This window comes from Symsagittifera roscoffensis, chromosome 5 (assembly GCF_963678635.1).
Source record: "Symsagittifera roscoffensis chromosome 5, txSymRosc1.1, whole genome shotgun sequence".
NCBI lineage: Eukaryota > Metazoa > Xenacoelomorpha > Acoela > Convolutidae > Symsagittifera > Symsagittifera roscoffensis.
This window is the reverse complement of record NC_087066.1, coordinates 20,440,585-20,468,224: the sequence shown is the minus strand read 5'-3', so window position 1 is coordinate 20,468,224 and position 27,640 is coordinate 20,440,585. Positions and strand designations below refer to the sequence as shown.

The 27,640-nt window shown below is 35.7% G+C and overlaps 1 protein-coding gene and 33 non-coding genes across 34 annotated transcripts in view; 1 reads left to right on the top strand and 33 right to left on the bottom strand.

The window, feature by feature from the left end:
* LOC134846899 (dynein axonemal heavy chain 1-like) overlaps positions 1–27,640 on the top strand; it is a 513,436-nt gene that overhangs the window by 458,056 nt on the left and 27,740 nt on the right. The gene's annotated exons all lie outside the window — the stretch shown is intronic.
* Trnay-gua (transfer RNA tyrosine (anticodon GUA)) lies at positions 26–108 on the bottom strand. The gene is given in 2 exon segments: positions 26–61; positions 72–108. It is a non-coding gene; the product is annotated as a tRNA-Tyr (tRNA).
* Positions 1,076–1,158, bottom strand: Trnay-gua (transfer RNA tyrosine (anticodon GUA)). Its single transcript is given in 2 exon segments — positions 1,076–1,111; positions 1,122–1,158. It is a non-coding gene; the product is annotated as a tRNA-Tyr (tRNA).
* On the bottom strand, positions 2,125–2,208 carry Trnay-gua (transfer RNA tyrosine (anticodon GUA)). The gene is given in 2 exon segments: positions 2,125–2,160; positions 2,172–2,208. It is a non-coding gene; the product is annotated as a tRNA-Tyr (tRNA).
* Positions 3,174–3,256, bottom strand: Trnay-gua (transfer RNA tyrosine (anticodon GUA)). The gene is given in 2 exon segments: positions 3,174–3,209; positions 3,220–3,256. It is a non-coding gene; the product is annotated as a tRNA-Tyr (tRNA).
* On the bottom strand, positions 3,895–3,977 carry Trnay-gua (transfer RNA tyrosine (anticodon GUA)). The gene is given in 2 exon segments: positions 3,895–3,930; positions 3,941–3,977. It is a non-coding gene; the product is annotated as a tRNA-Tyr (tRNA).
* On the bottom strand, positions 4,261–4,343 carry Trnay-gua (transfer RNA tyrosine (anticodon GUA)). Its single transcript is given in 2 exon segments — positions 4,261–4,296; positions 4,307–4,343. It is a non-coding gene; the product is annotated as a tRNA-Tyr (tRNA).
* Positions 6,229–6,311, bottom strand: Trnay-gua (transfer RNA tyrosine (anticodon GUA)). Its single transcript is given in 2 exon segments — positions 6,229–6,264; positions 6,275–6,311. It is a non-coding gene; the product is annotated as a tRNA-Tyr (tRNA).
* Trnay-gua (transfer RNA tyrosine (anticodon GUA)) lies at positions 7,829–7,911 on the bottom strand. Its single transcript is given in 2 exon segments — positions 7,829–7,864; positions 7,875–7,911. It is a non-coding gene; the product is annotated as a tRNA-Tyr (tRNA).
* Positions 8,882–8,964, bottom strand: Trnay-gua (transfer RNA tyrosine (anticodon GUA)). The gene is given in 2 exon segments: positions 8,882–8,917; positions 8,928–8,964. It is a non-coding gene; the product is annotated as a tRNA-Tyr (tRNA).
* On the bottom strand, positions 9,660–9,742 carry Trnay-gua (transfer RNA tyrosine (anticodon GUA)). The gene is given in 2 exon segments: positions 9,660–9,695; positions 9,706–9,742. It is a non-coding gene; the product is annotated as a tRNA-Tyr (tRNA).
* Trnay-gua (transfer RNA tyrosine (anticodon GUA)) lies at positions 10,382–10,464 on the bottom strand. Its single transcript is given in 2 exon segments — positions 10,382–10,417; positions 10,428–10,464. It is a non-coding gene; the product is annotated as a tRNA-Tyr (tRNA).
* Trnay-gua (transfer RNA tyrosine (anticodon GUA)) lies at positions 10,748–10,830 on the bottom strand. The gene is given in 2 exon segments: positions 10,748–10,783; positions 10,794–10,830. It is a non-coding gene; the product is annotated as a tRNA-Tyr (tRNA).
* On the bottom strand, positions 12,714–12,796 carry Trnay-gua (transfer RNA tyrosine (anticodon GUA)). The gene is given in 2 exon segments: positions 12,714–12,749; positions 12,760–12,796. It is a non-coding gene; the product is annotated as a tRNA-Tyr (tRNA).
* Trnay-gua (transfer RNA tyrosine (anticodon GUA)) lies at positions 13,438–13,520 on the bottom strand. Its single transcript is given in 2 exon segments — positions 13,438–13,473; positions 13,484–13,520. It is a non-coding gene; the product is annotated as a tRNA-Tyr (tRNA).
* Positions 13,804–13,886, bottom strand: Trnay-gua (transfer RNA tyrosine (anticodon GUA)). Its single transcript is given in 2 exon segments — positions 13,804–13,839; positions 13,850–13,886. It is a non-coding gene; the product is annotated as a tRNA-Tyr (tRNA).
* Positions 15,772–15,854, bottom strand: Trnay-gua (transfer RNA tyrosine (anticodon GUA)). Its single transcript is given in 2 exon segments — positions 15,772–15,807; positions 15,818–15,854. It is a non-coding gene; the product is annotated as a tRNA-Tyr (tRNA).
* On the bottom strand, positions 17,032–17,114 carry Trnah-gug (transfer RNA histidin (anticodon GUG)). Its single transcript is given in 2 exon segments — positions 17,032–17,067; positions 17,078–17,114. It is a non-coding gene; the product is annotated as a tRNA-His (tRNA).
* Positions 17,399–17,481, bottom strand: Trnay-gua (transfer RNA tyrosine (anticodon GUA)). Its single transcript is given in 2 exon segments — positions 17,399–17,434; positions 17,445–17,481. It is a non-coding gene; the product is annotated as a tRNA-Tyr (tRNA).
* Trnay-gua (transfer RNA tyrosine (anticodon GUA)) lies at positions 18,094–18,176 on the bottom strand. Its single transcript is given in 2 exon segments — positions 18,094–18,129; positions 18,140–18,176. It is a non-coding gene; the product is annotated as a tRNA-Tyr (tRNA).
* Trnay-gua (transfer RNA tyrosine (anticodon GUA)) lies at positions 18,980–19,062 on the bottom strand. The gene is given in 2 exon segments: positions 18,980–19,015; positions 19,026–19,062. It is a non-coding gene; the product is annotated as a tRNA-Tyr (tRNA).
* On the bottom strand, positions 19,350–19,432 carry Trnay-gua (transfer RNA tyrosine (anticodon GUA)). The gene is given in 2 exon segments: positions 19,350–19,385; positions 19,396–19,432. It is a non-coding gene; the product is annotated as a tRNA-Tyr (tRNA).
* On the bottom strand, positions 20,461–20,543 carry Trnay-gua (transfer RNA tyrosine (anticodon GUA)). Its single transcript is given in 2 exon segments — positions 20,461–20,496; positions 20,507–20,543. It is a non-coding gene; the product is annotated as a tRNA-Tyr (tRNA).
* Trnay-gua (transfer RNA tyrosine (anticodon GUA)) lies at positions 21,002–21,084 on the bottom strand. The gene is given in 2 exon segments: positions 21,002–21,037; positions 21,048–21,084. It is a non-coding gene; the product is annotated as a tRNA-Tyr (tRNA).
* Trnay-gua (transfer RNA tyrosine (anticodon GUA)) lies at positions 21,372–21,454 on the bottom strand. Its single transcript is given in 2 exon segments — positions 21,372–21,407; positions 21,418–21,454. It is a non-coding gene; the product is annotated as a tRNA-Tyr (tRNA).
* Trnay-gua (transfer RNA tyrosine (anticodon GUA)) lies at positions 21,912–21,994 on the bottom strand. The gene is given in 2 exon segments: positions 21,912–21,947; positions 21,958–21,994. It is a non-coding gene; the product is annotated as a tRNA-Tyr (tRNA).
* Trnay-gua (transfer RNA tyrosine (anticodon GUA)) lies at positions 22,651–22,733 on the bottom strand. The gene is given in 2 exon segments: positions 22,651–22,686; positions 22,697–22,733. It is a non-coding gene; the product is annotated as a tRNA-Tyr (tRNA).
* On the bottom strand, positions 23,191–23,273 carry Trnay-gua (transfer RNA tyrosine (anticodon GUA)). The gene is given in 2 exon segments: positions 23,191–23,226; positions 23,237–23,273. It is a non-coding gene; the product is annotated as a tRNA-Tyr (tRNA).
* On the bottom strand, positions 23,560–23,642 carry Trnay-gua (transfer RNA tyrosine (anticodon GUA)). Its single transcript is given in 2 exon segments — positions 23,560–23,595; positions 23,606–23,642. It is a non-coding gene; the product is annotated as a tRNA-Tyr (tRNA).
* Positions 24,100–24,182, bottom strand: Trnay-gua (transfer RNA tyrosine (anticodon GUA)). The gene is given in 2 exon segments: positions 24,100–24,135; positions 24,146–24,182. It is a non-coding gene; the product is annotated as a tRNA-Tyr (tRNA).
* Positions 24,470–24,552, bottom strand: Trnay-gua (transfer RNA tyrosine (anticodon GUA)). Its single transcript is given in 2 exon segments — positions 24,470–24,505; positions 24,516–24,552. It is a non-coding gene; the product is annotated as a tRNA-Tyr (tRNA).
* On the bottom strand, positions 26,207–26,289 carry Trnay-gua (transfer RNA tyrosine (anticodon GUA)). The gene is given in 2 exon segments: positions 26,207–26,242; positions 26,253–26,289. It is a non-coding gene; the product is annotated as a tRNA-Tyr (tRNA).
* On the bottom strand, positions 27,120–27,202 carry Trnay-gua (transfer RNA tyrosine (anticodon GUA)). Its single transcript is given in 2 exon segments — positions 27,120–27,155; positions 27,166–27,202. It is a non-coding gene; the product is annotated as a tRNA-Tyr (tRNA).
* Positions 27,491–27,573, bottom strand: Trnay-gua (transfer RNA tyrosine (anticodon GUA)). Its single transcript is given in 2 exon segments — positions 27,491–27,526; positions 27,537–27,573. It is a non-coding gene; the product is annotated as a tRNA-Tyr (tRNA).

Below are 27,640 nucleotides of genomic sequence, written 5' to 3'. Positions count from 1 at the left end.
TTTCGAAGAAAACTTTTTCATGCCATCCGCCGACCCTGACTCGAACCAGGGACCTAAGGATATCAGCTTATCTACAGTCCTCCGCTCTACCAACTGAGCTATCGGCGGATGTGCTCTCCGGTGATTGTTCGATCATTTTTCATCTAAAAATTTTGTTTACGAGGTGAATAAAACAGACAAAAATTTTGATGAAGGTTTTTCATGATTCGTTGAGAAAAAAAGTTTTGTTTTGCTCTTACTGATCCTCTGTTCAAACTAATAGTGAAAATTGTTCTGGATCTTCAAAAAATAGTCTTCTAAATGGTTCGTTAGTTTTTGTTTCGAAGAAAACCTTTTCTGTCTAAAATTTTTGAGATCAACTGCATCAATTTTCTATGGAATCCTCTCCGAGCCCTCAGTTTTTAGGTAATAGCAGTAATTGCGGTCCTCTGCTCTTTTAAAAAAGGTATATATCAACAATTGTTTGCCAATAATTGCCGTTAGATTGTTTTCTGGCGGTTTTTGTCGCCTTATCGGTTACGGGTCCAAAAAAAGTATCTAATTGATTTTTGTGAAGATTTTGGTTTTCCGCAAAGCTCGAAAAAAAATGTTTTTTTTTAAACGTTGGTTAAGTTTTAAAGTAGGTAAATCGATTCTGATGACTAGTTTTATCTTAAATTTAATCTGTGAAAAACAAATGATGTTCCGGTAACTGACTTTTTCAGAGATTTCATGCCATCCGCCGATGTGGACTCGAAGGATATCAGCTTTTCTACAGTCCTCCGCTCTACCAACTGAGCTATCGGTGGTTGTCTGTTCGTCAGCCGCTTCGATTTTTCCTCCAGTCTTGTTTGATCCTTTGTCATTTAAAACCTTGACTACGAGGAAAAGAAAACATACAGAAAGTTTCATAAAAGTTTTTCATGATTCAATGAAATTTTATTTTTGCTCTTTTCTATGATCTAGTCACACTAATTGCAAAATTTTAATTGAATTTTCAAACTAAATACTTACAATGTTAGATTTTCCGACAAAATTTCCATTTTGAAAATTAAAGAAATTTCCGGCATTTGTTATCAAACAATAAGTGATATCATCCGCCGACCCGGACTCGAACCAGGGACCTAAGGATATCAGTTTTTCTACAGTCCTCCGCTCTACCAACTGAGCTATCGGCGGATGTCTGCGGTTCACTAGCTTAGATTTTTTCTCCGGCGATTGTTTGATCTTTTTTCATCTGAAAACCTTGATTACGACGTCAAGAAAACAGCCAGAAATTTTCATCAAATTTTTTCATGATTCAATGGGAAAAATTTGCGTTTTTGCTCTTTATAGTCATATAGTCAATCTAATGGCAAACATTTGACTGCATGTTCAAAAGTATCTTCTACATTTTTCCCTTAATTTCAATTTTGAAATGTAAAGCAGTTTCCGGCAATTGTTATCAAACAATCAATGATGTCATCCGCCGAACCGGACTCGTACCAGGGACCTAAGGATATCAGTTTTTCTATACTAACTGAGCTATCGGCGGATGTCTGCGGTTCAGCCGCTTATATTTTTTCTCCGACGATTGTTTGATCTTTTTTCATCTGAAAACCTTGATTACGACGTGAAGAAAACAGCCAGAAATTTTCATCAAATTTTTTCATGATTCAATGGGAAAAATTTGCTTTTTTTTGCTCTTTATAATCATTTAATCTAACTAATGGCAAACATTTGACTGCATGTTCAAAATTATCTTCTACATTTTCCCCTTAATTTCAATTTTGAAATGTAAAGCAATTTCCGGCAATTGTTATCAAACAATAAATGATGTCATCCGCCGACCCGGACGCGAACCAGGGACTTAAGGATATCAGTTTGTTTACAGTCCTCCACTCTTTCAACTGAGCTATCGGCGGATGTGTTCTCTGGCGATTGTTTGATCATCTTTCATCTAAAAACATTGTTTACGTGGTGAACAAAAAAACTGACAGAAACTTGATAAGGGTTTTTCATGATTTGTTAAAAAAAAATTTTTTTGTTTTTTTTGGCTCTGTTTGATCATTTGTTTAAACTAATTTGAAAATTGTTCTGGATCTTCAAAAAAAAACCTTCTAAAAAACTCGTTAAATTTGTTTCGAAGAAAACTTTTTCATGCCATCCGCCGACCCTGACTCGAACCAGGGACCTAAGGATATCAGCTTTTTCTACAGTCCTCCGCTCTACCAACTGAGCTATCGGCGGATGTGCTCTCCGGTGATTTTTCGATCATTTTTCATCTAAAAATTTTGTTTACGAGGTGAATAAAACAGACAAAAATTTTGATGAAGGTTTTTCATGATTCGTTGAGAAAAAAAGTTTTGTTTTGCTCTTACTGATCCTCTGTTCAAACTAATAGTGAAAATTGTTCTGGATCTTCAAAAAATAGTCTTCTAAATGGTTCGTTAGTTTTTGTTTCGAAGAAAACCTTTTCTGTCTAAAATTTTTGAGATCAACTGCATCAATTTTCTATGGAATCCTCTCCGAGCCCTCAGTTTTTAGGTAATAGCAGTAATTGCGGTCCTCTGCTCTTTTAAAAAAGGTATATATCAACAATTGTTTGCCAATAATTGCCGTTAGATTGTTTTCTGGCGGTTTTTGTCGCCTTATCGGTTACGGGTCCAAAAAAAGTATCTAATTGATTTTTGTGAAGATTTTGGTTTTCCGCAAAGCTCGAAAAAAAATGTTTTTTTAAACGTTGGTTAAGTTTTAAAGTAGGTAAATCGATTCTGATGACTAGTTTTATCTTAAATTTAATCTGTGAAAAACAAATGATGTTCCGGTAACTGACTTTTTCAGAGATTTCATGCCATCCGCCGATGTGGACTCGAAGGATATCAGCTTTTCTACAGTCCTCCGCTCTACCAACTGAGCTATCGGTGGTTGTCTGCTCGTCAGCCGCTTCGATTTTTCCTCCAGTCTTGTTTGATCCTTTGTCATTTAAAACCTTGACTACGAGGAAAAGAAAACATACAGAAAGTTTCATAAAAGTTTTTCATGATTCAATGAAATTTTATTTTTGCTCTTTTCTATGATCTAGTCACACTAATTGCAAAATTTTAATTGAATTTTCAAACTAAATTCTTACAATGTTAGATTTTCCGACAAAATTTCCATTTTGAAAATTAAAGAAATTTCCGGCATTTGTTATCAAACAATAAGTGATGTCATCTGCCGACCCGGACTCGAACCAGGGACCTAAGGATATCAGTTTTTCTACAGTCCTCCGCTCTACCAACTGAGCTATCGGCGGATGTCTGCGGTTCACTAGCTTAGATTTTTTGTCCGGCGATTGTTTGATCTTTTTTCATCTGAAAACCTTGATTACGACGTCAAGAAAACAGCCAGAAATTTTCATCAAATTTTTTCATGATTCAATGGGAAAAATTTGCGTTTTTGCTCTTTATAGTCATATAGTCAATCTAATGGCAAACATTTGACTGCATGTTCAAAATTATCTTCTACATTTTTCCCTTAATTTCAATTTTGAAATGTAAAGCAGTTTCCGGCAATTGTTATCAAACAATCAATGATGTCATCCGCCGAACCGGACTCGTACCAGGGACCTAAGGATATCAGTTTTTCTATACTAACTGAGCTATCGGCGGATGTCTGCGGTTCAGCCGCTTAGATTTTTTCTCCGACGATTGTTTGATCTTTTTTCATCTGAAAACCTTGATTACGGCGTGAAGAAAACAGCCAGAAATTTTCATCAAATTTTTTCATGATTCAATGGGAAAAATTTGCTTTTTTTTGCTCTTTATCATTTAATCTAACTAATGGCAAGCATTTGACTGCATGTTCAAAATTATCTTCTACATTTTTCCCTTAATTTCAATTTTGAAAAGTAAAGAAATTTTCGGCAATTTTGTCAAACAAAAAGTGATGTCATCCGCCGACCCGGACTCGTACCAGGGACCTAAGGATATCAATTTTTCTACAGTTCTCCGCTCTACCAACTGAGCTATCGGCGGATGTCAACGGTTCAGCCGCTTAGATTTTTTCTCCGCCGATTGTTTGATCTTTTTTCAACTGAAAACCTTGATTACGACGAAGAAAATAGCCAGAAATTTTCATCAAATTTTTTCATGATTCAATGGGAAAAATTTGCTTTTTTGCTCTTTATAGTCATATAGTCAATCTAATGGCAAACATTTGACTGCATGTTCAAAATTATCTTCTACATTTTTCCCTTAATTTCAATTTTGAAATGTAAAGCAATTTCCGGCAATTGTTATCAAACAATAAATGATGTCATCCGCCGACCCGGACTCGCACCAGGGACCTAAGGATATCAGTTTTTCTACAGTCCTCCGCTCTACCAGCTGAGCTATCGGCGGATGTGCTCTCCGGCGATTGTTCGATCATTTTCTATCTAAAAATTTTGTAACGAGGTGAATAAAACAGACAGAAATTTTGATGAAGGTTTTTCATGATTCGTTAAGAGAAAAACGTTTTTTTTTTGCTCTTACTGGTCTTCTGTTCAAACTAATAGTGAAAACTGTTCTGGATCTTCAAAAAATAGTCTTCTAAAAGGTTCGTTAGTTTGTGTTTCGAATAAAAACTTTCTGTCTAAAATTTTCGAGATAAACTGCAGCAATTTTCTATGGAATCCTCTCCGAGCCCTCAGTTTTTAGGTAATAGCAGTAATTGCGGTCCTCTGCTCTTTTAAAAAAGGTATATATCAACAATTGTTTGCCAATAATTGCCGTTAGATTGTTTTCTGCCGCATTTTGTCGCCTTGTCGTCTACGGGTCCAAAAGGGTGTCTTATTGCTTTTTTTCAGAGAATTCATGCCATCCGCCGACCCGGACTCGAACCAGGGACCTGAGGATATAATCTTTTCTACAGTCCTACGCTCTACCAACTGAGATATTGGCGGTTGTCTGTGTCCGCCGCTCTGATTTGTTCTCCGGCGATTGTTTGATCTTTTTCATCTGAAAACCTTGACTACGACATGAAGAAAACAGACAGAAAATTTTATTTATGTTTTTCAAGATTCAATGGGAAAAATTTGATTTTTTTGCTCTTTATAAGCATATAGTCAAACGAATGGCAAACATTTGATAGCATATGCAAAATTATCCTCTACATTTTTCCCTTAGTTTCAAATTTGAGAAGTAAAGCAATTTCCGGCAACTGTTATAAAACAATAAGTTATTTCATCCGCCAACCCTGACGCGAACCAGGGACTTAAGGATATCAGTTTGTTTACAGTCCTCCGCTCTTTCAACTGAGCTATCGGTGGATGTGTTCTCTGGCGATTGTTTGATCATCTTTCATCTAAAAACATTGTTTACGAGGTGAACAAAAAAACAGACAGAAACTTTGATAAGGGTTTTTTCATGAATTGTTAAATAAAAAACTTTTTGTTTCTTTGCTCTTTTTGATCATTTGTTCAAACTTATAGTGAAAATTGTTCTGGATCTTCAAAAAAAAACTTCTAAAAAACTCGTTAAATTTGTTTCGAAGAAAACTTTTTCATGCCATCCGCCGACCCGGACTCGTACAAGGGACCTAAGGATATCACCTTTTCTACAGTCCTACGCTCTACCAACTTAGCTATCGGCCGTTGTCTGAATGTCAGCCCTTCTGATTTGTTCTCCGGCGATTGTTTGATCTTTTTTCATCTGAAAACCTTGACTACGTTATGAAGAAAACAGACAGAATTTTTTATTAATGTTTTTCAAGATTCAATGGGAAAAATTTGATTTTTTTTGCTCTTTATAATCATATAGTCAAACGAATGGCAAACATTTGATAGCTTATGCAAAATTATCCTCTACATTTTCCCTTAGTTTCAAATTTGAGAAGTAAAGCAATTTCCGGCAACTGTTATAAAACAAAAAATGATTTCATCCGCCGACCCGGACTCGAACAAGGGACCTAAGGATATCACCTTTTCTACAGTCCTACGCTCTACCAACTGAGCTATCGGCCGTTGTCTGTGTGTCAGCCGCTCTGATTTGTTCTCCGGCGATTGTTTGATCTTTTTTCAGCTGAAAACCTTGACTACGACATGAAGAAAACAGACAGAAAATTTTATTAATGTTTTTCAAGATTCAATGGGAAAAATTTGATTTTTTTTGCTCTTTATAATAATATAGTCAAACGAATGGCAAACATTTGATAGCATATGCAAAATTATCCTCTAAATTTTTCCCTTAGTTTCAAATTTGAGAAGTAAAGCAATTTCCGGCAACTGTTATCAAACAAGTGATGTCATCCGCCGACCCGGACTTGAACCAGGGACCTAAGGATATCAGTTTTTCTACAGTCCTCCGCTCTACCAACTGAGCTATCGGCGGATGTCTACGGTTCAGCCGCTTAGATTTTTTGTTCGCCGATTGTTTGATCTTTTTTCATCTGAAAACCTTGATTACGACGTGAAGAAAACAGCCAGAAATTTTCATCAAATTTTTTCATGATTCAATGGGAAAAATTTGTTTTTTTTTGCTCTTTATAATCATATAGTCAAATTAATGGCAAACATTTGACTGCATGTTCAAAATTATCTTCTACATTTTTCCCTTATTTCAAATTTGAAATGTAAAGCAATTTCCTGCAATTGTTATCAAACAATAAATGATGTCATCCGCCGACCCGGACTCGTACCAGGGACCTAAGGATATCAGTTTTTCTACAGTTCTTCGCTCAACCAGCTGAGCTACCGGCGGATGTGCTCTCCGGCGATTGTTCGATCATTTTCTATCTAAAAATTTTTTAACGAGGTGAATAAAATAGACAGAAATTTTGATGAAGGTTTTTCATGATTCGTTGAGAAAAAAACGTTTTTTTTTTGCTCTTACTGGTCTTCTGTTCAAACTAATAGTGAAAACTGTTCTGGATCTTCAAAAAATAGTCTTCTAAAAGGTTCGTTAGTTTGTGTTTCGAAGAAAAACTTTCTGTCTAAAATTTTCGAGATAAACTGCAGCAATTTTCTATGGAATCCTCTCCGAGCCCTCAGTTTTTAGGTAATAGCAGTAATTGCGGTCCTCGGCTCTTTTAAAAAAGGTATATATCAACAATTGTTTGCCAATAATTGCCGTTAGATTGTTTTCTGGCGGTTTTTGTCGCCTTATCGTCTACGGGTCCAAAAGGGTCTCTTATTGCTTTTTTCAGAGAATTCATGCCATCCGCCGACCCGGACTCGAACCAGGGACCTGAGGATATAATCTTTTCTACAGTCCTACGCTCTACCAACTGAGATATTGGCGGTTGTCTGTGTCAGCCGCTCTGATTTGTTCTCCGGCGATTGTTTGATTTTTTTCATCTGAAAACCTTGACTACGACATGAAGAAGACAGACAGAAAATTTTATTTATGTTTTTCAAGATTCAATGGGAAAAATTTGATTTTTTTGCTCTTTATAACCATATAGTCAAACGAATGGCAAACATTTGATAGCATATGCAAAATTATCCTCTACATTTTTCCCTTAGTTTCAAATTTGAGAAGTAAAGCAATTTCCGGCAACTGTTATAAAACAATAAGTTATTTCATCCGCCAACCCTGACGCGAACCAGGGACTTAAGGATATCAGTTTGTTTACAGTCCTCCACTCTTTCAACTGAGCTATCGGCGGATGTGTTCTCTGGCGATTGTTTGATCATCTTTCATCTAAAAACATTGTTTACGTGGTGAACAAAAAAAACTGACAGAAACTTTGATAAGGGTTTTTCATGATTTGTTAAATAAATTTTTTTTTGTTTTTTTGGCTCTGTTTGATCATTTGTTTAAACTAATTTGAAAATTGTTCTGGATCTTCAAAAAAAACCTTCTAAAAAACTCGTTAAATTTGTTTCGAAGAAAACTTTTTCATGCCATCCGCCGACCCTGACTCGAACCAGGGACCTAAGGATATCAGCTTTTCTACAGTCCTCCGCTCTACCAACTGAGCTATCGGCGGATGTGCTCTCCGGTGATTGTTTGATCATTTTTCATCTAAAAATTTTGTTTACGAGGTGAATAAAACAGACAAAAATTTTGATGAAGGTTTTTCATGATTCGTTGAGAAAAAAAGTTTTGTTTTGCTCTTACTGATCCTCTGTGCAAACTAATAGTGAAAATTGTTCTGGATCTTCAAAAAATAGTCTTCTAAATGGTTCGTTAGTTTTTGTTTCGAAGAAAACCTTTTCTGTCTAAAATTTTTGAGATCAACTGCATCAATTTTCTATGGAATCCTCTCCGAGCCCTCAGTTTTTAGGTAATAGCAGTAATTGCGGTCCTCTGCTCTTTTAAAAAAGGTATATATCAACAATTGTTTGCCAATAATTGCCGTTAGATTGTTTTCTGGCGGTTTGGTTTTTGTCGCCTTATCGGTTACGGGTCCAAAAAAAGTATCTAATTGATTTTTGTGAAGATTTTGGTTTTCGGCAAAGCTCGAAAAAAAATGTTTTTTTAAACGTTGGTTAAGTTTTAAAGTAGGTAAATCGATTCTGATGACTAGTTTTATCTTAAATTTAATCTGTGAAAAACAAATGATGTTCCGGTAACTGACTTTTTCAGAGATTTCATGCCATCCGCCGATGTGGACTCGAAGGATATCAGCTTTTCTACAGTCCTCCGCTCTACCAACTGAGCTATCGGTGGTTGTCTGTTCGTCAGCCGCTTCGATTTTTCCTCCAGTCTTGTTTGATCCTTTGTCATTTAAAACCTTGACTACGAGGAAAAGAAAACATACATAAAGTTTCATAAAAGTTTTTCATGATTCAATGAAATTTTATTTTTGCTCTTTTCTATGATCTAGTCACACTAATTGCAAAATTTTAATTGAATTTTCAAACTAAATACTTACAATGTTAGATTTTCCGACAAAATTTCCATTTTGAAAATTTAAGAAATTTCCGGCATTTGTTATCAAACAATAAGTGATGTCATCCGCCGACCCGGACTCGAACTAGGGACCTAAGGATATCAGTTTTTCTACAGTCCTCCGCTCTACCAACTGAGCTATCGGCGGATGTCTGCGGTTCACTAGCTTAGATTTTTTCTCCGGCGATTGTTTGATCTTTTTCATCTGAAAACCTTGATTACGACGTCAAGAAAACAGCCAGAAATTTTCATCAAATTTTTTCATGATTCAATGGGAAAAATTTGCGTTTTTGCTCTTTATAGTCATATAGTCAATCTAATGGCAAACATTTGACTGCATGTTCAAAATTATCTTCTACATTTTTCCCTTAATTTCAATTTTGAAATGTAAAGCAGTTTCCGGCAATTGTTATCAAACAATCAATGATGTCATCCGCCGAACCGGACTCGTACCAGGGACCTAAGGATATCAGTTTTTCTATACTAACTGAGCTATCGGCGGATGTCTGCGGTTCAGCCGCTTAGATTTTTTCTCTACCAACTGAGCTATCGGTGGTTGTCTGTTCGTCAGCCGCTTCGATTTTTCCTCCAGTCTTGTTTGATCCTTTGTCATTTAAAACCTTGACTACGAGGAAAAGAAAACATACATAAAGTTTCATAAAAGTTTTTCATGATTCAATGAAATTTTATTTTTGCTCTTTTCTATGATCTAGTCACACTAATTGCAAAATTTTAATTGAATTTTCAAACTAAATACTTACAATGTTAGATTTTCCGACAAAATTTCCATTTTGAAAATTTAAGAAATTTCCGGCATTTGTTATCAAACAATAAGTGATGTCATCCGCCGACCCGGACTCGAACTAGGGACCTAAGGATATCAGTTTTTCTACAGTCCTCCGCTCTACCAACTGAGCTATCGGCGGATGTCTGCGGTTCACTAGCTTAGATTTTTTCTCCGGCGATTGTTTGATCTTTTTCATCTGAAAACCTTGATTACGACGTCAAGAAAACAGCCAGAAATTTTCATCAAATTTTTTCATGATTCAATGGGAAAAATTTGCGTTTTTGCTCTTTATAGTCATATAGTCAATCTAATGGCAAACATTTGACTGCATGTTCAAAATTATCTTCTACATTTTTCCCTTAATTTCAATTTTGAAATGTAAAGCAGTTTCCGGCAATTGTTATCAAACAATCAATGATGTCATCCGCCGAACCGGACTCGTACCAGGGACCTAAGGATATCAGTTTTTCTATACTAACTGAGCTATCGGCGGATGTCTGCGGTTCAGCCGCTTAGATTTTTTCTCCGACGATTGTTTGATCTTTTTTCATCTGAAAACCTTGATTACGACGTGAAGAAAACAGCCAGAAATTTTCATCAAATTTTTTCATGATTCAATGGGAAAAATTTGCTTTTTTGCTCTTTATAGTCATATAGTCAATCTAATGGCAAACATTTGACTGCATGTTCAAAATTATCTTCTACATTTTTCCCTTAATTTCAATTTTGAAATGTAAAGCAATTTCCGGCAATTGTTATCAAACAATAAATGATGTCATCCGCCGACCCGGACTCGCACCAGGGACCTAAGGATATCAGTTTTTCTACAGTCCTCCGCTCTACCAACTGAGCTATCGGCGGATGTCTGCGGTTCACTAGCTTAGATTTTTTCTCCGCCGATTGTTTGATCTTTTTTCAACTGAAAACCTTGATTACGACGAAGAAAATAGCCAGAAATTTTCATCAAATTTTTTCATGATTCAATGGGAAAAATTTGCTTTTTTGCTCTTTATAGTCATATAGTCAATCTAATGGCAAACATTTGACTGCATGTTCAAAATTATCTTCTACATTTTTCCCTTAATTTCAATTTTGAAATGTAAAGCAATTTCCGGCAATTGTTATCAAACAATAAATGATGTCATCCGCCGACCCGGACTCGCACCAGGGACCTAAGGATATCAGTTTTTCTACAGTCCTCCGCTCTACCAGCTGAGCTATCGGCGGATGTGCTCTCCGGCGATTGTTCGATCATTTTCTATCCAAAAATTTTGTAACGAGGTGAATAAAACAGACAGAAATTTTGATGAAGGTTTTTCATGATTCGTTAAGAAAAAAACGTTTTTTTTTGCTCTTACTGGCCTTCTGTTCAAACTAATAGTGAAAACTGTTCTGGATCTTCAAAAAATAGTCTTCTAAAAGGTTCGTTAGTTTGTGTTTCGAAGAAAAACTTTCTGTCTAAAATTTTCGAGATAAACTGCAACAATTTTCTATGGAATCCTCTCCGAGCCCTCAGTTTTTAGGTAATAGCAGTAATTGCGGTCCTCTGCTCTTTTAAAAAAGGTATATATCAACAATTCTTTGCCAATAATTGCCGTTAGATTGTTTTCTGCCGCATTTTGTCGCCTTGTCGTCTACGGGTCCAAAAGGGTGTCTTATTGCTTTTTTTCAGAGAATTCATGCCATCCGCCGACCCGGACTCGAACCAGGGACCTGAGGATATAATCTGTTCTACAGTCCTACGCTCTACCAACTGAGATATTGGCGGTTGTCTGTGTCCGCCGCTCTGATTTGTTCTCCGGCGATTGTTTGATCTTTTTCATCTGAAAACCTTGACTACGACATGAAGAAAACAGACAGAAAATTTTATTTATGTTTTTCAAGATTCAATGGGAAAAATTTGATTTTTTTGCTCTTTATAAGCATATAGTCAAACGAATGGCAAACATTTGATAGCATATGCAAAATTATCCTCTACATTTTTCCCTTAGTTTCAAATTTGAGAAGTAAAGCAATTTCCGGCAACTGTTATAAAACAATAAGTTATTTCATCCGCCAACCCTGACGCGAACCAGGGACTTAAGGATATCAGTTTGTTTACAGTCCTCCGCTCTTTCAACTGAGCTATCGGTGGATGTGTTCTCTGGCGATTGTTTGATCATCTTTCATCTAAAAACATTGTTTACGAGGTGAACAAAAAAACAGACAGAAACTTTGATAACGGTTTTTTCATGATTTGTTAAGAAAAAAACGTTTTTTTTTTGCTCTTACTGGTCTTCTGTTCAAACTAATAGTGAAAATTGTTCTGGATCTTCAAAAAATAGTCTTCTAAATGGTTCGTTAGTTTTTGTTTCGAAGAAAACCTTTTCTGTCTAAAATTTTTGAGATCAACTGCATCAATTTTCTATGGAATCCTCTCCGAGCCCTCAGTTTTTAGGTAATAGCAGTAATTGCGGTCCTCTGCTCTTTTAAAAAAGGTATATATCAACAATTGTTTGCCAATAATTGTCGTTAGATTGTTTTCTGGCGGTTTGGTTTTTGTCGCCTTATCGGTTACGGGTCCAAAAAAAGTATCTAATTGATTTTTGTGAAGATTTTGGTTTTCCGCAAAGCTCGAAAAAAAATGTTTTTTTAAACGTTGGTTAAGTTTTAAAGTAGGTAAATCGATTCTGATGACTAGTTTTATCTTAAATTTAATCTGTGAAAAACAAATGATGTTCCGGTAACTGACTTTTTCAGAGATTTCATGCCATCCGCCGATGTGGACTCGAAGGATATCAGCTTTTCTACAGTCCTCCGCTCTACCAACTGAGCTATCGGTGGTTGTCTGTTCGTCAGCCGCTTCGATTTTTCCTCCAGTCTTGTTTGATCCTTTGTCATTTAAAACCTTGACTACGAGGAAAAGAAAACATACAGAAAGTTTCATAAAAGTTTTTCATGATTCAATGAAATTTTATTTTTGCTCTTTTCTATGATCTAGTCACACTAATTGCAAAATTTTAATTGAATTTTTAAACTAAATACTTACAATGTTAGATTTTCCGACAAAATTTCCATTTTGAAAATTAAAGAAATTTCCGGCATTTGTTATCAAACAATAAGTGATGTCATCCGCCGACCCGGACTCGAACCAGGGACCTAAGGATATCAGTTTTTCTACAGTCCTCCGCTCTACCAACTGAGCTATCGGCGGATGTCTGCGGTTCACTAGCTTAGATTTTTTCTCCGGCGATTGTTTGATCTTTTTTCATCTGAAAACCTTGATTACGACGTCAAGAAAACAGCCAGAAATTTTCATCAAATTTTTTCATGATTCAATGGGAAAAATTTGCGTTTTTGCTCTTTATAGTCATATAGTCAATCTAATGGCAAACATTTGACTGCATGTTCAAAATTATCTTCTACATTTTTCCCTTAATTTCAATTTTGAAATGTAAAGCAGTTTCCGGCAATTGTTATCAAACAATCAATGATGTCATCCGCCGAACCGGACTCGTACCAGGGACCTAAGGATATCAGTTTTTCTATACTAACTGAGCTATCGGCGGATGTCTGCGGTTCAGCCGCTTAGATTTTTTCTCCGACGATTGTTTGATCTTTTTTCATCTGAAAACCTTGATTACGACGTGAAGAAAACAGCCAGAAATTTTCATCAAATTTTTTCATGATTCAATGGGAAAAATTTGCTTTTTTTTGCTCTTTATAATCATTTAATCTAACTAATGGCAAGCATTTGACTGCATGTTCAAAATTATCTTCTACATTTTTCCCTTAATTTCAATTTTGAAAAGTAAAGAAATTTTCGGCAATTTTATCAAACAAAAAGTGATGTCATCCGCCGACCCGGACTCGTACCAGGGACCTAAGGATATCAATTTTTCTACAGTTCTCCGCTCTACCAACTGAGCTATCGGCGGATGTCTACGGTTCAGCCGCTTAGATTTTTTCTCCGCCGATTGTTTGATCTTTTTTCAACTGAAAACCTTGATTACGACGAAGAAAATAGCCAGAAATTTTCATCAAATTTTTTCATGATTCAATGGGAAAAATTTGCTTTTTTGCTCTTTATAGTCATATAGTCAATCTAATGGCAAACATTTGACTGCATGTTCAAAATTATCTTCTACATTTTTCCCTTAATTTCAATTTTGAAATGTAAAGCAATTTCCGGCAATTGTTATCAAACAATAAATGATGTCATCCGCCGACCCGGACTCGCACCAGGGACCTAAGGATATCAGTTTTTCTACAGTCCTCCGCTCTACCAGCTGAGCTATCGGCGGATGTGCTCTCCGGCGATTGTTCGATCATTTTCTATCTAAAAATTTTGTAATGAGGTGAATAAAACAGACAGAAATTTTGATGAAGGTTTTTCATGATTCGTTAAGAAAAAAACGTTTTTTTTTGCTCTTACTGGTCTTCTGTTCAAACTAATAGTGAAAACTGTTCTGGATCTTCAAAAAATAGTCTTCTAAAAGGTTCGTTAGTTTGTGTTTCGAAGAAAAACTTTCTGTCTAAAATTTTCGAGATAAACTGCAGCAATTTTCTATGGAATCCTCTCCGAGCCCTCAGTTTTTAGGTAATAGCAGTAATTGCGGTCCTCTGCTCTTTTAAAAAAGGTATATATCAACAATTGTTTGCCAATAATTGCCGTTAGATTGTTTTCTGCCGCATTTTGTCGCCTTGTCGTCTACGGGTCCAAAAGGGTGTCTTATTGCTTTTTTTCAGAGAATTCATGCCATCCGCCGACCCGGACTCGAACCAGGGACCTGAGTATATAATCTTTTCTACAGTCCTACGCTCTACCAACTGAGATATTGGCGGTTGTCTGTGTCCGCCGCTCTGATTTGTTCTCCGGCGATTGTTTGATCTTTTTCATCTGAAAACCTTGACTACGACATGAAGAAAACAGACAGAAAATTTTATTTATGTTTTTCAAGATTCAATGGGAAAAATTTGATTTTTTTGCTCTTTATAAGCATATAGTCAAACGAATGGCAAACATTTGATAGCATATGCAAAATTATCCTCTACATTTTTCCCTTAGTTTCAAATTTGAGAAGTAAAGCAATTTCCGGCAACTGTTATAAAACAATAAGTTATTTCATCCGCCAACCCTGACGCGAACCAGGGACTTAAGGATATCAGTTTGTTTACAGTCCTCCGCTCTTTCAACTGAGCTATCGGTGGATGTGTTCTCTGGCGATTGTTTGATCATCTTTCATCTAAAAACATTGTTTACGAGGTGAACAAAAAAACAGACAGAAACTTTGATAAGGGTTTTTTCATGATTTGTTAAATAAAAAACTTTTTGTTTTTTTGCTCTTTTTGATCATTTGTTCAAACTTATAGTGAAAATTGTTCTGGATCTTCAAAAAAAACCTTCTAAAAAACTCGTTAAATTTGTTTCGAAGAAAACTTTTTCATGCCATCCGCCGACCCGGACTCGTACAAGGGACCTAAGGATATCACCTTTTCTACAGTCCTACGCTCTACCAACTTAGCTATCGGCCGTTGTCTGTATGTCAGCCCTTCTGATTTGTTCTCCGGCGATTGTTTGATCTTTTTTCATCTGAAGACCTTGACTACGACATGAAGAAAACAGACAGAATTTTTTATTAATGTTTTTCAAGATTCAATGGGAAAAATTTGATTTTTTTTGCTCTTTATAATCATATAGTCAAACGAATGGCAAACATTTGATAGCTTATGCAAAATTATCCTCTACATTTTTCCCTTAGTTTCAAATTTGAGAAGTAAAGCAATTTCCGGCAACTGTTATAAAACAAAAAATGATTTCATCCGCCGACCCGGACTCGAACAAGGGACCTAAGGATATCACCTTTTCTACAGTCCTACGCTCTACCAACTGAGCTATCGGCCGTTGTCTGTGTGTCAGCCGCTCTGATTTGTTCTCCGGCGATTGTTTGATCTTTTTTCATCTGAAAACCTTGACTACGACATGAAGAAAACAGACAGAAAATTTTATTAATGTTTTTCAAGATTCAATGGGAAAAATTTGATTTTTTTTGCTCTTTATAATAATATAGTCAAACGAATGGCAAACATTTGATAGCATATGCAAAATTATCCTCTACATTTTTCCCTTAGTTTCAAATTTGAGAAGTAAAGCAATTTCCGGCAACTGTTATCAAACAAGTGATGTCATCCGCCGACCCGGACTTGAACCAGGGACCTAAGGATATCAGTTTTTCTACAGTCCTCCGCTCTACCAACTGAGCTATCGGCGGATTTCTACGGTTCAGCCGCTTAGATTTTTTCTTCGCCGATTGTTTGATCTTTTTTCATCTGAAAACCTTGATTACGACGTGAAGAAAACAGCAAGAAATTTTCATCAAATTTTTTCATGATTCAATGGGAAAAATTTGTTTTTTTTTTGCTCTTTATAACCATATAGTCAAATAAATGGCAAACATTTGACTGCATGTTCAAAATTATCTTCTACATTTTTCCCTTATTTCAAATTTGAAATGTAAAGCAATTTCCTGCAATTGTTATCAAACAATAAATGATGTCATCCGCCGACCCGGACTCGTACCAGGGACCTAAGGATATCAGTTTTTCTACAGTTCTTCGCTCAACCAGCTGAGCTACCGGCGGATGTGCTCTCCGGCGATTGTTCGATCATTTTCTATCTAAAAATTTTTTAACGAGGTGAATAAAATAGACAGAAATTTTGATGAAGGTTTTTCATGATTCGTTAAGAAAAAAACGTTTTTTTTTTGCTCTTACTGGTCTTCTGTTCAAACTAATAGTGAAAACTGTTCTGGATCTTCAAAAAATAGTCTTCTAAAAGGTTCGTTAGTTTGTGTTTCGAAGAAAAACTTTCTGTCTAAAATTTTCGAGATAAACTGCAGCAATTTTCTATGGAATCCTCTCCGAGCCCTCAGTTTTTAGGTAATAGCAGTAATTGCGGTCCTCTGTTCTTTTAAAAAAAGGTATATATCAACAATTGTTTGCCAATAATTGCCGTTAGATTGTTTTCTGCCGCATTTTGTCGCCTTGTCGTCTACGGGTCCAAAAGGGTCTCTTATTGCTTTTTTTCAGAGAATTCATGCCATCCGCCGACCCGGACTCGAACCAGGGACCTGAGGATATCATCCAACTGTGCTATCGGCGGTTGTCTGTGTGTCAGCCGCTCTGATTTGTTCTCCGGCGATTGTTTGATCTTGTTTCATCTGAAAACCTTGACTACGACATGAAGAAAACAGACCGAAAATTTTATTAATGTTTTTCAAGATTCCATGGGAAAAATTTGATTTTTTTTGCTCTTTATAATCATATAGTCAAACGAATGGCAAACATTTGATAGCATATGCAAAGTTATCCTCTACATTTTTTCCTTAATTTCAAACTTGAGAAGTAAAGCAATTTCCGGCAACTGTTATAAAACAGTGAGTGATGTCATCCCCCGACCCGGACTCGAACCAGGGATCTAAGGATATCAGTTTTTCCACAGTCCTCCGCTCTACCAACTGAGCTATCGGCCGTTGTCTGTTTGTCAGCCGCTTTGATTTGTTCTCCGGCGATTGTTCGATCTTTTTCCATCTGAAAACCTTGACTACAAAAAGAAGAAAACAGACAGAAAGTTTTATTAATATTTTTCATGGTTAAATGGGAAAAATTTGTTTTTTGCTCTTTATAATCATATAGTCAAACTAATGGCAAACATTTGATTGCATATGCAAAATGATCTTCTATATTTGTTCCTTAATTTCAAACTTGAGAAGTAAAGCAATTTCCGGCAACTGTTATAAAACAGTGAGTGATGTCATCCCCCGACCCGGACTCGAACCAGGGACCTAAGGATATCAGTTTTTCTACAGTCCTCCGCTCTACCAACTGAGCTATCGGCGGATGTTCTCTCCGGCGATTATTTGATCATTTTTTATCTAAAAATTTTCTTTACGAGGTGAATAAAACAGACATAAATTTTGATGAAGGTTTTTCATGATTCGTTAAATAGAATTTTTTTTGTTTTTTTTGTTGCTCTTTTTGATCATCTGTTCAAACCATCAGTGAAAGTTGTTCTGGATCTTCAAAAAATAACCTTCTAAAATGTTCGTTAAATTTTGTTTCGAAGAAAACTTTTTCATGCCATTCGCCGACCCGGACTCGAACCAATGACCTAAGGACATCAGCTTTTCTATAGTCCTCCGCTCTACCAACTGAGCTATCGGTGGTTATCTGTTCGTCAGCCGCTTCGATTTTTTCTCCAGTCTCGTTTGATCACTTGTCATTTAAAACCTTGACTACGAGGAAAAGAAAACACACAGAAAGTTTCATAAAAGTTTTTCATGATTCAATGAAAAAATTTTTTTTGCTCTTTTCTATGATCTAGTCATACTATTGGCAAAATTCGAATTGAATTTTAAACTAAATTCTTACAATGTTAGATTTTCCGACAAAATTTCAATTTTGAAAAGAAAAGAAATTTCCGGCAATTTTATCAAACAAAAAGTGATGTCATCCGCCGACCCGGACTCGAACCAGGGACCTAAGGATATCAGTTATTCTACAGTCCTCCGCTCTACCAACTGAGCTATCGGCGGATTTCTGTGCTTCAGTCGCTTAGATTTTTTCTCCGGCGATTGTTTGATCTTTTTTCATCTGAAAACCTTGATTACGACGTGAAGAAAACAGCCAGAAAATTTCATCAAATTTTTTCATGATTCAATGGGAAAAATTTGGTTTTTTTTGCTCTTTAATTGAATTTTAAACTAAATTCTTACAATGTTAGATTTTCCGACAAAATTTCAATTTTGAAAAGAAAAGAAATTTCCGGCAATTGTTATCAAACAATAAATGAGGTCATCCGCCGACCCGGACTCGTACCAGGGACCTAAGGATATCAGGTTTTCTACAGTCATCCGCTCTACCAGCTGAGCTATCGGCGGATGTGCTCTCCGGCGATTGTTCGATCATTTTATATCTAAAAATTTTGTATCGAGGTGAATAAAACAGACAGAAATTTTGATGAAGGTTTTTCAGGATTCGTTAAGAAAAAAATGTTTTTTTTTGCTCTTACTGATCCTCTGTTCAAACTAATAGTGAAAGTTGTTCTGGATTTTCAAAAAACAGTCTTCTAAAAAGTTCGTTAGTTTTTGTTTCGAAGAAAAACTTTCTGTCTAAAATTTTCGAGATAAACTGCAGCAATTTTCTATGGAATCCTCTCCGAGCCCTCAGTTTTTAGGTAATAGCAGTAAATGCGGTCCTATGCTCTTTTAAAAAAGGTATATATCAACAATTGTTTGCCAATAATTGCCGTTAGGTTGTTTTCTGGCGGTTTTTGCCGCCTTATCGTCTACGGGTCCAAAAGAGTTTCTTATTGCTTTTTTTCAGAGAATTCATGCCATCCGCCGACCCGGACTTGAACCAGGGACCTAAGGATATCATCTTTTCTACAGTCCTCCGCTCTACCAACTGAGCTATCGGCGGTTGTCTGTGTGTCAGCCGCTTTGATTTGTTCTCCAGTCTCGTTTGATCATTTGTCATTTAAAACCTTGAATACGAGGAAAAGAAAACATACAGAAAGTTTCATAAAAGTTTTTCATGATTCAATGAAATTTTTTTTTGCTCTTTTCTATCATCTAGTCAAACTAATGGGAAAATTTTAATTGAATTTTCAAACTAAATTCTTACAGGGTTAGATTTTCCGACAAAATTTCAATTTTTGAAAAGTAAAGAAATTTCCGGCAATTTTTATCAAACAAAAAGTGATGTCATCCCCCGACCCGGACTCGAACCAGGGACCTAAGGATATCAGCTTTTCTACAGTCCTCCGCTCTACCAACTCAGCTATCGGTGGTTGTCTGTTTGTCAGCCGCTTCGATTTTTTCTCCAGTCTTGTTTGATCATTTGTCATTGAAAACCTTGAATACGAGGAAAAGAAAACATACAGAAAGTTTTATAAAAGTTTTTCATGATTCAATGAAAAATTTTTTTTGCTCTTTTCTATCATCTAGTAAAATTAATGGCAAAGTTTTAATTGAATTTTCAAACTAAATTCTTACAATATTAGGTTTTCCGACAAACTTTCAATTTTGAAAAGTAAAGAAATTTCCGGCAATTTTTATCAAACAAAAAGTGCTGTCATCAGCCGACTCGAACTCGAACCAGGGACCTAAGGATATCAGTTTTTCTACAGTCCTCCGCTCTACCAACTGAGCTATCGGCGGATGTATACGGATCAGCCGCTTAGATTTTTTCTCCGGCGATTGTTTGATCTTTTTTCATCTGAAAACCTTGATTACAACGTGAAGAAAACAGCCAGAAAATTTCATCAAATTTTTTCATGATTCAATGAAAATTTTTTTTTGCTCTTTCCTATCATCTAGTCAAATTAATGGCAAAGTTTTAATTGAATTTTCAAACTAGATTCTTACAATGTTAGATTTTCCGACAAAATTTCAATTTTGAAAAGTAAAGAAATTTCCGGCAATTTTTATCAAACAAAAAGTGATGTCATCTGCCGACTCGGACTCGAACCAGGGACCTAAGGATATCAGTTTTTCTACAGTCCTCCGCTCTACCAACTGAGCTATCGTTGGATGTCTACGGTTCAGCCGCTTAGATTTTTTCTCCGGCGATTGCTTGATCTTTTTTCACCTGAAAACCTTGACTACGAAGTGAAGAAAACAGACAGAAAATTTTATTAATGTTTTTCATGGTTAATTGGAAAAAATTGGTTTTTTTTGCTATTTATAATCATATAGTCAAACTAATGGCAAACATTTGACTGCATGTTCAAAATTATCTTCTACATTTTTCCCTTAATTTCAATTTTGAAATGTAAAGCAATTTCCGGCAATTGTTATTAAACAATAAATGATGTCATCCGCCGACCCGGACTCGTGCCAGGGACCTAAGGATATCAGTTTTTCTACAGTCCTCCGCTCTACCAGCTGAGCTATCGGCGGATGTGCTCTCCGGTGGTTGTTCGATCATTTTCTATCTAAAAATTGTGTATCGATGTGAATAAAACAGACAGAAATTTTGATGAAGGTTTTTCAGGATTCGTTAAGAAAAAATGTTTTTTTTTGCTCTTACTGATCCTTTGTTCAAATTAATAGTGAAAATTGCTCTGGATTTTCAAAAAACAGTCTTCTAAAAGGCTAGTTAGTTTTTGTTTCGAAGAAAAACTTTCTGTCTAAAATTTTCGAGATAAACTGCAGCATTTTTCTATGGAATCCTCTCCGAGCCCTCAGTTTTTAGGTAATAGCAATAATTGCGGTCCTCTGCTCTTTTAAAAAAAGGTATATATCAACAATTGTTTGCCAATAGTTGCCGTTAGATTGTTTGCTGGCGGTTTTTGTCGCCTTATCGTCTACGGGTCCAAAAGGCTCTCGTATTGCTTTTTTTCAGAGAATTCATGCCATCCGCCGACCCGGACTCGAACCAGGGACCTAAGGATATCAGTTTTTCTACAGTCCTCCGCTCTACCAACTGAGCTATCAGCTGTTGTCTGTTTGTCAGCCGCTTTGATTTGTTCTCAGGCGATTGTTTGATCTTTTTTCACCTGAAAACCTTGACTACAAAGTGAAGAAAACAGACAGAAAATTTTATTAATGTTTTTCATGGTTAAATGGGAAAAAATTGTTTTTTTTTGCGGTTTATAATCATATAGTCAAACTAATGGCAAACATTTGACTGCATATACAAAATTATCTTCTACATTTTTTCCTTAATTTCAATTTTGAAATGTAAAGCAACTTCCGGCAATTGTTATCAAACAATAAATGATGTCATCCGCCGACCCGGACTCGTGCCAGGGACCTAAGGATACCAGTTGTTCTACAGTCCTCCGCTCTACCAGCTGAGCTATCGGCGGATGCGCTCTCCGGTGGTTGTTCGATCATTTTGTATCTAAAAATTTTGTAACGAGGTGAATAAAACAGACCGAAATTTTGATGAAGGTTTTTCATGATTCGTTAAGAAAAAAATGTTTTTTTGCTCTTACTGGTCCTCTATTCAAACTAATAGTGAAAATTGTTCTGGATCTTCAAAAAATAGTCTTCTAAAAAGTTCGTTAGTTTTTGTTTCGAAGAAAAACTTTCTGTCTAAAATTTTCGAGATAAACTGCAGCGATTTTCTATGGAATCCTCTCCGAGCCCTCAGTTTTTAGGTAATAGCACTAATTGCGGTCCTCTGCTCTTTTAAAAAAAGGTATATATCAACAAGTGTTTGCCAATAATTGCCGTTAGATTGTTTTCTGGCGGTTTTTGTCGCCTTATCGTCTACGGGTCCAAAAGGGTCTCTTATTGCTTTTTTTCAGAGAATTCATGCCATCCGCCGACCCGGACTCGAACCAGGGACCTAAGGATATTATCTTTTCTACAGTCCTCCGCTCTACCAACTGAGCTATCGGTGGTTGTCTGTGTATCAGCCGCTTTGATTTGTTCTCCGGCGATTGTTTGATCTTTTTTCATCTGAAAACCTTGACTACGACATGAAGAAAACAGACAGAAAATTTTATTAATGTTTTTCATGATTCAATGGGAAAAATTGGATTTTTTTTGCTCTTTATGATCATATAGTCAAACTAGTGGCAATCATTTGATTGCATATGCAAAATTATCTTCTACATTCTTCCCTTAGTTTCAAATTTGAGAAGTAAAGCAATTTCCTGCAACTGTTATAAAACAATAAATGATGTCATCTGCCGACTCGGACTCGAACCAGGGACCTAAGGATATCAGTTTTTCTACAGTCCTCCGCTCTACCAACTGAGCTATCGTTGGATGTCTACGGTTCAGCCGCTTAGATTTTTTCTCCGGCGATTGTTTGATCTTTTTTCACCTGAAAACCTTGACTACAAAGTGAAGAAAACAGACAGAAAATTTTATTAATGTTTTTCATGGTTAAATGGGAAAAAATTGTTTTTTTTGCGGTTTATAATCATATAGTCAAACTAATGGCAAACATTTGACTGCATATACAAAATTATCTTCTACATTTTTTCCTTAATTTCAATTTTGAAATGTAAAGCAACTTCCGGCAATTGTTATCAAACAATAAATGATGTCATCCGCCGACCCGGACTCGTGCCAGGGACCTAAGGATACCAGTTGTTCTACAGTCCTCCGCTCTACCAGCTGAGCTATCGGCGGATGCGCTCTCCGGTGGTTGTTCGATCATTTTGTATCTAAAAATTTTGTAACGAGGTGAATAAAACAGACCGAAATTTTGATGAAGGTTTTTCATGATTCGTTAAGAAAAAAATGTTTTTTTGCTCTTACTGGTCCTCTATTCAAATTAATAGTGAAAATTGCTCTGGATTTTCAAAAAACAGTCTTCTAAAAAGCTAGTTAGTTTTTGTTTCGAAGAAAAACTTTCTGTCTAAAATTTTCGAGATAAACTGCAGCATTTTTCTATGGAATCCTCTCCGAGCCCTCAGTTTTTAGGTAATAGCAATAATTGCGGTCCTCTGCTCTTTTAAAAAAAGGTATATATCAACAATTGTTTGCCAATAATTGCCGTTAGATTGTTTGCTGGCGGTTTTTGTCGCCTTATCGTCTACGGGTCCAAAAGGGTCTCGTATTGCTTTTTTTCAGAGAATTCATGCCATCCGCCGACCCGGACTCGAACCAGGGACCTAAGGATATCAGTTTTTCTACAGTCCTCCGCTCTACCAACTGAGCTATTGGCGGATGTCTGCGGTTCAGCCGCTTAGATTTTTCTCCGGCGATTGTTTGATCTTTTTTCATCTGAAAACATTGATTACAACGTGAAGAAAACAGCCAGAAAGTTTCATCCAATTTTTTCATGATTCAATGGTAAAAATTTGTTTTTTTTTGCGGTTTATAATCATATAGTCAAACTAATGGCAAATATTTGACTGCATATACAAAATTATCTTCTATATTTTTTCCTTAATTTCAATTTTGAAATGTAAAGCAACTTCCGGCAATTGTTATCAAACAATAAATGATGTCATCCGCCGACCCGGACTCGTGCCAGGGACCTAAGGATACCAGTTGTTCTACAGTCCTCCGCTCTACCAGCTGAGCTATCGGCGGATGCGCTCTCCGGTGGTTGTTCGATCATTTTGTATCTAAAAATTTTGTAACGAGGTGAATAAAACAGACCGAAATTTTGATGAAGGTTTTTCATGATTCGTTAAGAAAAAAATGTTTTTTTGCTCTTACTGGTCCTCTATTCAAACTAATAGTGAAAATTGTTCTGGATCTTCAAAAAATAGTCTTCTAAAAAGTTCGTTAGTTTTTGTTTCGAAGAAAAACTTTCTGTCTAAAATTTTCGAGATAAACTGCAGCGATTTTCTATGGAATCCTCTCCGAGCCCTCAGTTTTTAGGTAATAGCAGTAATTGCGGTCTTCTGCTCTTTTAAAAAAAGGTATATATCAACAATTGTTTGCCAATAATTGCCGTTAGATTGTTTTCTGGCGGTTTTTGTCGCCTTATCGTCTACGGGTCCAAAAGGGTCTCTTATTGCTTTTTTTCAGAGAATTCATGCCATCCGCCGACCCGGACTCGAACCAGGGACCTAAGGATATTATCTTTTCTACAGTCCTCCGCTCTACCAACTGAGCTATCGGTGGTTGTCTGTGTATCAGCCGCTTTGATTTGTTCTCCGGCGATTGTTTGATCTTTTTTCATCTGAAAACCTTGACTACGACATGAAGAAAACAGACAGAAAATTTTATTAATGTTTTTCATGATTCAATGGGAAAAATTGGATTTTTTTTGCTCTTTATGATCATATAGTCAAACTAGTGGCAATCATTTAATTGCATATGCAAAATTATCTTCTACATTCTTCCCTTAGTTTCAAATTTGAGAAGTAAAGCAATTTCCTGCAACTGTTATAAAACAATAAGTGCTTTCGTCCGCCAACCCGGACTCGAACCAGGGACTCAAGGATATCAGTTTTTCTACAGTCCTCCGCTCTTTCAACTGAGCTATCGGCGGATGTGTTCTCTGGCGATTGTTTGATCATCTTTCATCTAAAAACATTGTTTACGAGGTGAAAAAAAAAACAGACAGAAACTTTGATAAGGGTTTTTCATGATTCGTTAAATAAAAAATTATTTGTTTTTTTTTTTGCTCTTTTTGATCATTTGTTTAAACTAATAGTGAAAATTGTTCTGGATCTTCAAAAAATAACCTTCTAAAAAGTTCGTTAAATTTGTTTCGAAGAAAACTTTTTCATGCCATCCGTTCGATTGTTGAATGCCCCACGACACAACTTGGACAACTTCGGTAACACAAGAGACCGCATCATCGGCAAGTGTTTCTTTCACCTTTTCGAATTCGCCATTGGAGTTCATTGTTGGGACAATCGAAAGAGCCTGAATTGAATATCAGAAAACATATGCAAAATATATAAAAAGTTGATTTAGCAAGAACTCACGTTAACGACAGGTTCTTCGTTGAACAGTTTCACGCGACCGTCTACTGTGACAATGGTTGACGGCGTGTGGATGTCATGTATAGGGTCCCAGACATTGACAGTCACCCTTTCACCAGTCTTGGTGGCAACTTGCAATTCATTCAACTCGTGATTAGATTAAATAAATACACATACATAAATAATAAAAGCAAAACTAAATGAAAGAAAGAATAATTAAATAAATATAGAAATAAATATCAACAAATAAACAAAACACACCTGATAAATAAATAAGCAATAAAAAAATAAATCAATACATAAATAAATAAATAAATACATAAATGAATACATAAATAAATAAATATATAAATAAATAAAAGCAAAAGTGAAATGTACAAATAATTAAATAGACATGAAAAAATATATATGAACAAATAACCAAACAAACAGACCCATAATATGAATAAATGAAAATAAATAAATGAAATAAATACACATACATAAATAATAAAAGCAAAACTAAATGAAAGAAAGAATAATTAAATAATTATAGAAATAAATATCAACAAATAAACAAAACACACCTGATAAATAAATAAGCAATAAAAAAATAAATCAATACATAAATAAATAAATAAATAAATAAATACATAAATAAATACATAAGTAAATAAATAAATAAATAAATAAAAGCAAAAGTGAAATGTACAAATAATTAAATAGACATGAAAAAATATATATGAACAAATAACCAAACAAACAGACCCATAATATAAATAAATGAAAATAAATAAATTAAATAAATACACACGCAGAAATAATAAAAGCAAAATTAAATGAAAGAAAGAATAATTAAATAAATATACAAAACACGTGATTAAAATAAACAAAAATAAATATGTACATACATAAATTATAAATAAATATAAGCAAACTAAACATAATTAAATAAATAGAAGAACAGATAATTAAATAAATAAAGATGAACAAATAAAGAAACAAACATACGCAATCACGTGACATAGCGCGATATAGTCCAGCCCACATGATAATTGATAACTGTGGACGTTATTTGTCGACACTTGACAACAGACAACATTAAAAAAAACCCGTTACACGATACCATAACACCTTGACTAAAGTCTTCGGTTGTTTGCTGGCGGTTTTTGTCGCCTTATCGTCTACGGGTCCAAAAAGGTCTCGTATTGCTTTTTTTTCAGAGAATTCATGCCATCCGCCGACCCGGACTTGAACCAGGGACCTAAGGATATCAGTTTTTCTACAGTCCTCCGCTCTACCAACTGAGCTATCAGCTGTTGTCTGTTTGTCAGCCGCTTTGATTTGTTCTCAGGCGATTGTTTGATCTTTTTTCACCTGAAAACCTTGACTACAAAGTGAAGAAAACAGACAGAAAATTTTATTAATGTTTTTCATGGTTAAATGGGAAAAACTTGTTTTTTTTTGCGGTTTATAATCATATAGTCAAACTAATGGCAAACATTTGATTGCATATACAAAATTATCTTCTATATTTTTTCCTTAATTTCAATTTTGAAATGTAAAGCAACTTCCGGCAATTGTTATCAAACAATAAATGAGGTCATCCGCCGACCCGGACTCGTACCAGGGACCTAAGGATATCAGGTTTTCTACAGTCATCCGCTCTACCAGCTGAGCTATCGGCGGATGTGCTCTCCGGCGATTGTTCGATCATTTTATATCTAAAAATTTTGTATCGAGGTGAATAAAACAGACAGAAATTTTGATGAAGGTTTTTCAGGATTCGTTAAGAAAAAAATGTTTTTTTTTTGCTCTTACTGATCCTCTGTTCAAACTAATAGTGAAAATTGTTCTGGATCTTCAAAAAATAGTCTTCTAAAAAGTTCGTTAGTTTTTGTTTCGAAGAAAAACTTTCTGTCTAAAATTTTCGAGATAAACTGCAGCGATTTTCTATGGAATCCTCTCCGAGCCCTCAGTTTTTAGGTAATAGCAGTAATTGCGGTCTTCTGCTCTTTTAAAAAAAGGTATATATCAACAATTGTTTGCCAATAATTGCCGTTAGATTGTTTTCTGGCGGTTTTTGTCGCCTTATCGTCTACGGGTCCAAAAGGGTCTCTTATTGCTTTTTTTCAGAGAATTCATGCCATCCGCCGACCCGGACTCGAACCAGGGACCTAAGGATATTATCTTTTCTACAGTCCTCCGCTCTACCAACTGAGCTATCGGTGGTTGTCTGTGTATCAGCCGCTTTGATTTGTTCTCCGGCGATTGTTTGATCTTTTTTCATCTGAAAACCTTGACTACGACATGAAGAAAACAGACAGAAAATTTTATTAATGTTTTTCATGATTCAATGGGAAAAATTGGATTTTTTTTTGCTCTTTATGATCATATAGTCAAACTAGTGGCAATCATTTGATTGCATATGCAAAATTATCTTCTACATTCTTCCCTTAGTTTCAAATTTGAGAAGTAAAGCAATTTCCTGCAACTGTTATAAAACAAAAAGTGCTTTCGTCCGCCAACCCGGACTCGAACCAGGGACTCAAGGATATCAGTTTTTCTACAGTCCTCCGCTCTTTCAACTGAGCTATCGGCGGATGTGCTCTCCGGCGATTGTTCGATCATTTTATATCTAAAAATTTTGTATCGAGGTGAATAAAACAG